A 12,362-nucleotide genomic window follows, 5' to 3' on the forward strand; every position below is an offset into this window, starting at 1 on the left:
AAAATCTAGTATTCATAGGTCCTTTTAAATTTAAATTTTTGAATTTAAAACCATAGACTTTACTCTTAATTCAAATCCATAGAATATTTTGATAATTTGTCAAAACGAAGTTTATGTCATGCTTTTTTCAAAAACATAATAAAAAGTATAGGCCACAGTGCTTTTTTTCACGCTAAAGGTTAAACTAAATTGTCAGATTTTGAATATATTATGCATGGAAAACACACATTTAGGTGATAAAAAGAAAACTACACCATAGAATGTTTAGATAAAATATGAGAATATAGCTCAAATAATATGCTTTCAGATAAAAAAGTAAACAATGGAGTCACGGGATTCGTTTTCTTGCTACATAATAAAATAGGTAAATTCACAATACAGTCTATTACGAAAGTTACTTGTTTCTGAGTTATCTACCCTTATCTGAAAAAAAAAATGATTAAACAAAAATAATTGGATTTTTGTATAATACAGCCGTAAATATGTTAAAACACACAATTTTCTATATTAAAATAAAAGTCTTTGACATGAATTACATACTACTCTCCAAATTTGCACATTTCATTAAAGATCTAGACCGATTGTTATCTGCTTGTACAAAATCCAAGACGGAGGAAGACGCCCAATCTACCTTAAAAATAACCACGTACAACAGAATGAAAAAAATCAGCAAACGGTTTAACTGGCTGAATATTGTGTGATCGAAAATTGAAAAAAAAATCACCAATTATAAATGGTATTGGCAATGGTATAGGTGTAATTTATGGCATCGCCTTGTTTTCTATAATAAAAGTTATTAAAGAATATTTAAGCCTACAAATATCTCGTAAATCAAAATATGATTCAGACTCATTTTGATAAAAATAACAGAATGTTGCAAATGTGATCTTTTTAAATCTTTTAAATCGTATATTGAGGGATATCTTGAATTAAAATGAATGACTGTTCTTAAAGACAATACATTGAGTCAATTTATGATTGATCGCCCTGAAGATCATAAAAAACATTTTATTAAAATAAAGTATGTCAATAAAGGTTTTGATTTTGTAAATATTGCCGGTATTTTTAACGACCATTCTGTTAAAGACCAAATTCCTGGATATTTTGATAATACTGAACTCCCTCTCATTTGTTATATTTACAAGAAATCTACCCGAAAATATGTGTTTAATTATAGCCAATTGTGTAAAGATGTAAATATCACTGAAAATACACCTATGTCGTGTAATTGCAGTAATTCAGAATACACCTATGGACCAATTTCCCATGTTATAACAGGAGACCTTAACATCGTTCGCGACCGAGAGTTAAAATCATTCCTCAGTAAAGGACCTAAATATCGTCCCCCGTCAACTATTAACTGGAATGAGTGTCGTAATATCATCAACGATTCACTCCGCGCCTACTGTTTGAAATGGGTAAAACGGGAAAAAGCTGACAAAAAATCTTTGGACTCTTTTTTTAATTCAGTAATGAAGATAGTTGATATTCGAATACAACATTTTAAAGAACATTTTACCCTCAACAAAAACTATAAAAACCCTATTTCGCGTATCAAAAATAAACTAACAGAACTAGCCAAGGAATTTGTTTTTGTCCCGGCTGATAAAGCTGCTAATAATATCATTATTGTTTGACGTAAATTTTATATAGAGGTTCTGCAAAAGGAAATCACGAATTCACCAACATTCCAACTGACTTCATTTTCAGAAAACGACATCTGTAACAAACATAAACTTTTAGCTACTTCTTTACAAGCAGAACCAAACACAATGAAAGTCCCAACTATGTACTGGCTTCCGAAGCTGCACAAAAAACCTTACAAATATAGATTTATTTCATCTTCCAGCCATTGTTCAACTACTAAATTGTCTGTTTTACTTACTAGTACACTTGGTACAATAAAAAACCTGATAATAAATTGTTCAAATAAGGCCTTTGAAAATAGTGGAATTAATTACTTTTGGAGTGTCAAAAACTCGTTGGAAGTACTTGATAAATTGCATGCATATATTGGTGATTTTGAATCCGTTCAAAGTTTTGATTTTTCTACCCTATATACCACTTTGCCTCATATTCTTATTAAGAAAAAATTCACATCCCTAATTAACTGGGCATTTAAAAAGTCGGAATGCGAGTACATATGTTCAAACTCTTTTAGATCATTTTTTAGTAGCAATAAACAAAAGAACTATGTCAATTGGACATGCTTTGATACTATTTATGCACTTGAATTTTTACTTGATAACATTTTTGTTCGCTTTGGAGATTCCGTATATCGTCAAGTTATTGGAATTCCAATGGGGACTAACTGTGCACCACTTATTGCGGACCTGTTTTTGTATTGTTATGAGTTACAATTTATGACTAAAATTAGCAAAGACCCATCAAAACAACATTTGATACAAAAATTTAACAATACTTTTAGATATTTGGATGATATATTGGCTCTAAATAATGACGACTTCAGTATGTATACTAAAGAAATTTATCCTGTAGAACTTACTTTAAATAAAGCTAATGATAACAATGACCACTGCCCTTTCCTCGATCTTGATATCTATATCATAAACGGGAAGCTTAATACAAAAATTTATGATAAAAGAGATGATTTTTCATTTCCTATTGTTAATTATCCATTTTTAGATGGTGACGTTCCCTTGTCACCATCTTATGGTGTTTATATATCTCAACTTGTACGATTCGCTCGTGTATGTAACAATGTATTAGATTTTAGCGAGAGAAATTTATGTATTACTGAAAAATTATTACACCAGGGTTTTCGATATCACAAACTGGTCAAAACATTTACTAAATTTTATCACCGGTATAAGGAAATAATTCGTAAATATAACTCAACATGCAGACATCTTATACGTTCAGGTATTTCACATCCAAAATTTTATGGAAATATTCTTTATAAAGCACAAAAATGTCAGTATTCTCCTCAGAAACTAACAAAACCTTTAAATAGACTTATTAAAAGGGGATATAGTTACGATACTGTTGTCAGGTCATTAAAGATTGCATATTTTGGCTTTAACATTGATTCACTGATAGGGTCTTTGCATCGGAACTAAACACATTTATTTCTAAAAAAACAGTTGTTGGCATGACACGGGTTATGTTCTTCTCATATATTTTATGATAGTATGATACTAAACCCCTAACGGGAGGGATTGTACCTGATATTCATATGATGAAGACATAATCTTTCAATCAGTTTAATTGAGGTCTGGAGCTGGCATGTCAGTTAACTGCTAGTAGTCTGTTGTTATTTATGTATTATTGTCATTTTATTTATTTTCTTTTGTTACATCTTTTGACATCAGACTCGGACTTCTCTTGAACTGAATTTTAATGTGCGTATTGTTATTCTTTTACTTTTCTACATTGGCTAGAGGTATAGGGGGAGGGTTGAGATCTCATAAACATGTTTAACCCCGCCGCAATTTTGCGCCTGTCCCAAGTCAGGAGCCTCTGGCCTTTGTTAGTCTTGTATGATTTTAAATTTTAGTTTCTTGTGTATAATTCGGAGTTTAGTATGACGTCCATTATCACTGTACTATTATGCATATTTTAGGGGCCAGCTGAAGGACACCTACGGGTGCGGGAATTCTCGCTACATTGAAGACCCATTGGTTGCCTTCGGCTGTTGTTTGCTCTATGGTCGGGTGGTTGTCGCTTTGACATATTCACCATTTCCTTTCTCAATTTTATGATGTTGAGCATGCTTTCTGTTTATTTATGGGTCGAATGAATACCTAAATGAATGCTTAAATCTTTTGAAATTACAACTTTCAGTCAACTATGAGAACTTATATTTTGTTAAAAATAAAACCCAAAAATCCAACCGTACATAATATTTAAAAAACCCCTACATTAACACTACTGGAACTGCGATAGTTCGAATTATGGAGTTTCAGAAATGAATTGCAAATTTAACAATAACCCTTCTGGTAGAATAATGATCATAAGTATATTAATGAAAAAACCCACATTGAAAAGAATTTAAAAAAGGACTAAATGAAAATATGAAAAAAAAACAAACAAAAAAAAAAAAAAAAAAAAAAAAACATAACAGAAAGAAATTGACCCTACAAAGGTAAACTCATTCATATTTTATACTAGTAATTATAAAATGAATGTCCAAGGTAGACAAGCAGAAATCAGTATTTGTGAATAAGGATAGCCAATTAACTTTGCCACAAGATCAAACTGTCCAATTACCCGTATCTGCAACCGAGTGATTTATGAATAACCAATTTGGTTTCTAGTAATTACTCTCCTGCTACATCCTTCAACCATCATTTCATTTAATCTATTCCGGCAATTTTCAAAAACAAAATTCTTCAGAGGAACATGCCAACAAAGTTTGTGGAACCATTAATCTTCCAGAAAGTTAATATTCTCTTACATTTTGGGTGTCAAAACACAACTGCAAGTAGACTTGGTTGTTCTGACAACTGGCACAGACGGTTAGTCCAGGGTAATCCGTTAATCTGCCAATGCCAATGACAGGCAATTTGAAAACAGCTAAGTAATTAGAAATGTGTGAAAACATATGTGAAGTCGTAAATATACTGCACATTTATGTGATGGTGTTGAAATGTAACATGATTTGTGTGCATATTATGATTTTCAAGAAGTGATTGACGCGTTGGTGATTATTGTAAGAATTATACCTTTGTTTCACATGCAGAGGGTCATCGTTAAGAAATAAACATTGAAGTTTTCATTGTGATTGAGCATAGGGGATATAAGTGATGATGATAAAGTTTTGGGAACAAACTATAGGACATTTGTTTTTTATAACAACAATGTATATGAAACACGCTTAATTTTCCAGCTGAATCAGTTCATATCAGATTTTGTTGGGTTTTGTGTTGATCAATCTTTAAGTATCAATTACGGTTTTGTTGCCATGTTGTATTTTTTCTTCCTATGAGCCCTTAGTATTTTCTTCCATTCCGACCATGGCTTTGGGTCATTTAGTATCTCCCGTCTCTCTTTCATACCATATGTTGAACTTCCAAATCAAACATAAGAAGTAAGTGTGTACCAGGCACTTTCATAAAACATCTTAGAAAAAGAAAATTATCAACCAATAAGTTGGATGATGTTTAATCACATACATATAAGGCAAGGTATTTGATAAAAAGTCTTTTGGTACACTTTGCTCTAGGATTTAAGTGCTTAAAAAACTTGTTTTTCGCCAAAATTACAAAATCTTTTAACTTTGGATTAATGTATTTGGATCATTAAGTGATCTTTGATCGAAGTGACTTGTGAAATATCCGTATATTATCAGTAATGTCTTCTTTAAATAATCGAAGTGAAAAAAAAGACATATAGCTGTAATAGAATAATTTTCCTGGTTAACTTATTAAGAACATTTCATGTCAAATGGCGAGGGACAATGCTGATTATACAATATTGCCGTTAAAAGTTGTATAGATAGGACAAATACTCCATTGTTGAATTTTCATTTATTAAGTAAAATTTAGTTCACATAAACATCAATTGCTTCGGACCAAAAAATAAAATAAAAAATACCCGAGAACAAAAAGGTGAAAGAGAGCAGACAAATACACATTGTAAAAAAAATCAATGCTGTTTTCTCATTCTTACGTATTTATTCAAGAAGCGCCAAAGTATTTAAAAAATGTCCAGAAAGTTTTCCTACTGGCGATGTATTTGACATATATATGTTACTAGTTACGCCTTGTTGCAAATGTATATGAATATTGTACTAATGTTTCACAGCGCCATCTATCAAAAATGACACCAACCATATCATAAGCTATGTTTTCTACAAAAAATCTCGTTTTGTAATTACTGAGCTCAAAATACAAGATTTAATTGAGAAAACAGGAAAATGTGTTTGTCTAAATACCGAATCTGTTCTGCTATTTGAGAAGTATTTTCTGCCTCCACGCCGCGATGACTCCCTGAAGTCTTTATTTTGTAAACTTTATAACTTTTATCTTTTCTTCTAAATGTCACATTTGTGCAAGAAGCATTACAATTCACTTAGCCATGTCCAAAACTGACCAAAACAGTCTGAGTAAATATTCCAATGAACCATTTCCGCCTATTGATGAGCTAAGATAACAGTTGTCATTGTTTCGCACCACTAAACATGGACTTTTTTCAGCTATTTTATATAATTTAGTTTTAAACTGCTGAGATTCTGGTAATTTGGTCTACTTTGATCATCTGTATGTTGAAAATTAACACAAGTAAACTAATTTTGTTCTTAAACGGTCATTTATTTTCAATTAGAACAGTTCCTAAATAAGAAAATACTAGAACACACCCGCGAAATCGCAAATCGCGGAGAAATAGAGCGTATGTAAACTGTAAACAATGTATAACTGGAGAATTTCAGGAGAGGTATATATCAAAAGTCAAAGGTACTTGGGGATTGGGCACATTTGTTTTGCCCTCCTTTTTTCCAAATACCGATTTTTATTCGTTCTGTTTTTCTGTATACTATGAACATAATTATATACTATAATTACATAAACGTTCACTGACATATTATAATATATATATCAGTGACCGCCGTAAATAGTAAAGAGCCCCCCTTCCCCCCCAGTGAACCATTGGAATTTATGGTACATTTTATCAAATACAATTAATTTATAGTATATGTATGTAGTATACAGAAATATATCAGTGACCGCCGTGGATAGTAAACTATTGGAATTGATAGTAAATAGCAAATACACTTTATTTATAGTATATGTATACATGTTCGTTCATCAGTGGCGGCTCCAAGGGGGGATAGGGACATGTAGTTGGAACCCCCCTTCCCCTTTGTCCTGGTTAGGAACCCAAAAGTACTTGGGACAGGACAATTATTTTCGCGTGTTTCTGTATACTATGAACAGGGGCGGATCCAGCCATTTTAAAAAGGGGGAGGTTCCTAACCCAGGCAAAAGGGGTGTTTCAACTACATGTCCCCATTCAAATGCATAGATCGTCCAAAAAAGGGTTGTTCCAACCCTCGCCGGACCCCCCTCCCAACCCCCTTGGATCCGCCACTGTTACATACGTTTAGTATATAATGAACATTCATTACTATAAATAAAGGGTATTTGCTTTTTAGTATCAATTCTCAGTTTACTAATCGATCCACGGCGGCCTCTCTATTTAATTAACTATGTGACCTTCGTGGATAGTAAACTTGAAAATGATAGCAGAAAAACAAAAACCGGAAGTTGAGTCCGACTAGCCTGGTATCCCGGCCCGATATCTAGCTGCGCGTCGTTACTGACAAGATTAGCCAGGACCCCAGGCTATAGTCCGACTTAAAATTTCGTCCAATGACGAAAAAAATATCCAGACGCATTTTTATTTGTTTTTCTCCCAAAATAACACAAACTGAATAATCATAAGAATGGATGACAAATGCGACTATACATGTATAGGACACAGAGGCATGATGATTAATTTATTGGGGAAGGAAGAGAAGCGACACACAAAACGAGGTCTTCTCGTTTAATAGTATAGATATTAATATGATGTAATTTTCAGTCCTTCAGAAAATTATCTGACCTATCCACTATAGGACATTGTGTACTGTTCAGAACAGTCAATTAAGACCTGTTCAGGCTATGTCAGTTGTTTTTATTGCTCAACATCAACATTATAATAAATTGTATGAAAAGCTACTGAGCACTAAGGAATTGACTGTATGTAAATTTTCTTTACCGTATTGAATTTAACGCAGTGGAAAGTTATGAAAATTGACTGGATAATTAAATGGTCGGACTTTTCAGCTGGTGATAAAATGTTCCGTTTCAGACTAAAATTCCTTTACCAGAGTGATTGAAACAAACAAAGACAGACATCTGTGGCCTACCGAATAAGACTATTTACCGGATTTGTCATCACATAAGCAACACGACGGGTGCCACATGTGGAGCAGGATCTGCTTACCCTTCAGAAGCACCTGATATCACCCCTAGCTTTTGGTAGGGTTCGTGTGGCTTATTCTTTAGTTTTCTATGTTGTGTCATGTGTACTATTGTTTGTCTGTTTGTCTTTTTCATTTTTAGCCATGGCGTTGTCAGTTCATTTTCGATTTATGAGTTTGACTGTCCCTCTGGTATCTTTCGTACCTCTTTTACTAAAAGAACAAACGATATGATGACAAACAATCCCTATAAAACTATACTTAGAAAGCTATAGATTGAAGGACAACCATTCACTATGGAAAATAAGGGTATGAATTCAGCTACCTCAATAGACTCTATTTTCTTTGTAACTGGATTATTAATTTATTTATTTATTCTAAATTATCATTAGCTTTTGCTGAAACTTAGTTGAATAATTCGATAAATGAGAATCGTCTTTCTTCAGAAAGTATTCTCCTGTCTGGTTTCTTTGTTGATGTACCTGTACAAGCGGTTCATTCTTATTTATCCAACTTTTTAAAATTATAGGTAGTTGTGGGGACGATATCTTATAATATAACTCTGATAAAATACACAACAGCTTTGCAGTTTCACGTTTACTATGTTACTAAAAAAAAGATAAGGTGACGTCGCCGTGTGACGTCGACCTTTGATACAATGTAACTTCCGAGACGTTGTCGGTCCCGCGGTCTTCTCCACAGTAGTACAGGTAAAAAAAAGTTGGATAGATGAGATCAAAGATAATCAAGAACAAAGAGTTTTTCAATTAGAGTTTGGGCTGAATGACAGGTGAAAAATAAGACTGAAAAAAATACCCGGATTAAATTTTCTGTAGTATTATAGCATAGCATGTTAAAATGTGCAACTGACATTTAGTTAATGTAATGTAAATCATATGAAAGTATTTTAAAGATTTTTAACCGTTAATTAAAATATGAATTGGATAGAAAAATATCAGTTGCACTTTTATTCATGAAGAGATTTGTCAGTGTGATGGAGCTTTTTTGGTGTAAGAGATCCTCTTCGTTCCTTTTTTTCTGTTCTTCTGACCAAATGATCCAAATGGGACAAATTATAAGTTGAATACGTTTTACTTCACAAAAACTAAATGAATATTCAGTAGATTCACACAACATACAATGGCACTAAAGAAATGTTCATACATTTTTTTAAAAATAATACTGCAAGCACAATGGTTTAAAAACGTAGCACAAAAATATCCATAGCACACACTAAAGGAATGTTCAGTAGATTTTCATTCTAGTTTAAGTAGGTGGGATACTGCATCAGTGTAGTGATATACGTTGATCTGTCCTTGCTGTAGTCTATCTTTTAGTTGGATCGTCTGGTTTCTATGTTGTGGTACTTTAACTTGCGAGTCTTGCGTTTCTCCCCTGCGGCGTACTCGATGAGTCGAATTTCTGTGGCAGCCTGTGTATGAAGCTTCAGTATGACGAGGAACAGGTTAGGATGAGCCTTGTGGGTGGTTGTGGTCTCTTGGAAATCTGGTAACTAGATTTTCTGTGGTGTTTTCGGTGCCAGGGCAGTCAATTTCTGTACGTTTCCAGTATACAAGTTCTGCATTTCTGCCCTGTTTTCTGATCTTAACAGAATATCTGTAGCCTGCAACTGCTAGGTAGTGACCTCTGGCATGAGGAATTAGTTGTACTCCTACTTGAGCGCTTGCCATTTGTGCAATAATGAAATTTTGAATTGAATGGCTACATATACTACAACATGAGCTTAACTATGAAATGTAGTTTTATAAGAATAGAGTTCATTAATTCATTAATTCATTCACATGTTTTGGAAAGATTGCTGAGTACTGTTACATAGTTTTAAATTTTAACACTTGGAGATATGGGCTTGGGTTGTAACTATCGCCTATTTTATATAATTTTTTTTTAAATAATATACAGGAACAAATTCACTGTCAAATTTTAGAAAGACACCTTATTATTACTTAACAAACAACCCAATAATTAACAAAAATAAAAATTTGGCTAAATGAGAATACCTTATTTTAAAAAGTGGAATAAATGTTAGAACTGTATTTGATTATAAGATAAAAAAAAAGCCTAAGGGTTATGCAATTACATGCATTTGATTGTCATTGGCAAAAAATGGAGTCGGGCTATAAAAAACGATAACAGTTTTGAATGATGGCGGAAGACAATTTAACGATGGCGCAGATATTTGACGATGGCGAAAGATATTTGAACGATGGCGGGGAGCCCTCATTAAACAGGCCATGGAGTTCCCTGATAGAGTATGCAGTTCTTGCTTTTCTGGTCATATCTTTGATGTTTCTCCCGTTATGCTGATAAGTCGCTTTTGGTGATATTCATTGATGACCTGACTGTTGTCTGTTATATGGTCGGGTTGTTGTCTCTTTGACACATTCCCCATTTCCATTCTCAATTTTGTACACGAGAACATATTATTTAGCCCAGATAAATGGAGCACATCAATAGCCATCTTTGAAACGAAGCGTTTCTCGGAATAATTTGTAGTAAACAAAAGTTAGCCGAAAACTATAGCCAACTAGTCTTTGCACCATAAGTGTACTTTAACATAACTTTAATTGTATTATATCTTCTTTGTTTGTATTTTTTCGTTACAATTTATATACGTAATTGCTACAGGCATTTTCTAAATTTAGGGATTCCATAAAATTTCGATATTTTATAAAATTCCTGAAAACTTTAGGCATTATACATAATGACTAATTTTTCTAGGTATTTTACAAAATTTCTGAAAGAAATTGAAATGCATTTTACAAAATGCCTGATATTAATTTATAGAATGAAATGTAAACAAAAATATACGTTGTCATTCATGCATTTGTGTAAGAAACATACATATGAACTTCTATTAGTCGATTAAAAACATTCAAATTAATATATATAATCGTATGTTTAGGAAATGTAAAGACTTGTTGCACAATAAGTACGTGGCAATTGTTTACATACAATTTCTACATTTACACGTGATCTTTTTGAATGGATGCAGCGATTTTCGACTGCAACCAATGTAAATCATTACCTTGTGTCTCAATCCGCCTAGGATGGAGAGGAGGGAAGAGGATCGTAACCATTGGATAGCGAAGATGATTTTGGGATCACAACCATAAGCTTCTTTGTACTGCGAAACTCGTGCTATTGATATGGACAAGCGACAGTCGTTATCCCTGTCCTTTATCAAGAATAATCCATGAAGAAAATACCTACTAGTATATGAATTATAACCAAATCATTCTCATCTTAAAAATGCATGAAATATTTGTTACTGAAAGCAAAAATCAGTCAATTATAAACAACTTCTTTTTCTCTGTTTCATATGTTTCACTTCACTGTTTTAAATCTGGACTTTCTAAAATAAATCGTTTGGAAAGTTAGTTCTATTGATAGAACAATTTGTCATTTTGACAAAACAATCATAAATTAACTATCTGAAATACAGAGTGAGCACATATTGAACATAGTTTGACTAAAGCGAACACATCATATGACATACAAACCTTCCAAGCTGGTATTTGGAAAATAAATTAATTCTACCGAACCATAAGTTATTTCTTTGCAAGATATTGTAGTTCTTTTATCCACTTTTGTTATATACATCTCAATTATATAATTCTTCAACAAATTGCCTGAAACTGAACAGGCAATTTGTTGAATTTCGTTTCAAAAGTTCAGTCATTTTTACAAAATGACTAATGACTAGGTATTTTTAGTCATTTTTTATAATGCCTGTAAAGGTAATGCATTTTATAAATTGCCTGAAAATTCAGTTATTTTACAAAATGACTGTAACATATATATATTTAATTTAGGGATGTCAACTCTGTGAATATTTACTAATCGATTACCTGTTGGCTTAACCGAGTGATACTCGAGTGCTCGCTCGGTGAAACATTAACAAATTGGAAACACAAAATTATACCTATTTTATGTATTGTGGGCCGTTGTCTTATATAGGCTAATCCAGGGATTCCCCCCCCCTTTTTGTGGAAAAAATTTGGTTGATTATATAGGGAATCACTGAAACATGACTGGAGCGCCCCCCTTTTAAGTCAGTCAGCGCCCCCTCCATTTATGAAAAGTTCTAGATCCGCCACTGTCTTATGATCGTAAAACCCTAAACATATTTACCTAAACCTAGTCCAGGGAATTGTATGCCATAATTATTAGATTATTTACTACATTATGTAAATTGGTATCATCTAATCAAGTAATTGATTAAAATCTATAGAAAATTTATTACTCAAACAACAGTATTTTGGAACCGTAAAAAACACAAGTAATGACCAGCAAAGGGGTGATAATTATAACTTACTGGTGCCATTAATCATTTACTGAGGGTCGAAACAGGGTTCAACGAATTTGATCCTATTTAAAAATCCTATCTTGTCATTTTTTTTTCGAACGTAGCAATTTC

Source organism: Mytilus galloprovincialis, chromosome 10 (genome assembly GCF_965363235.1).
Source record: "Mytilus galloprovincialis chromosome 10, xbMytGall1.hap1.1, whole genome shotgun sequence".
Taxonomy (NCBI): domain Eukaryota; kingdom Metazoa; phylum Mollusca; class Bivalvia; order Mytilida; family Mytilidae; genus Mytilus; species Mytilus galloprovincialis.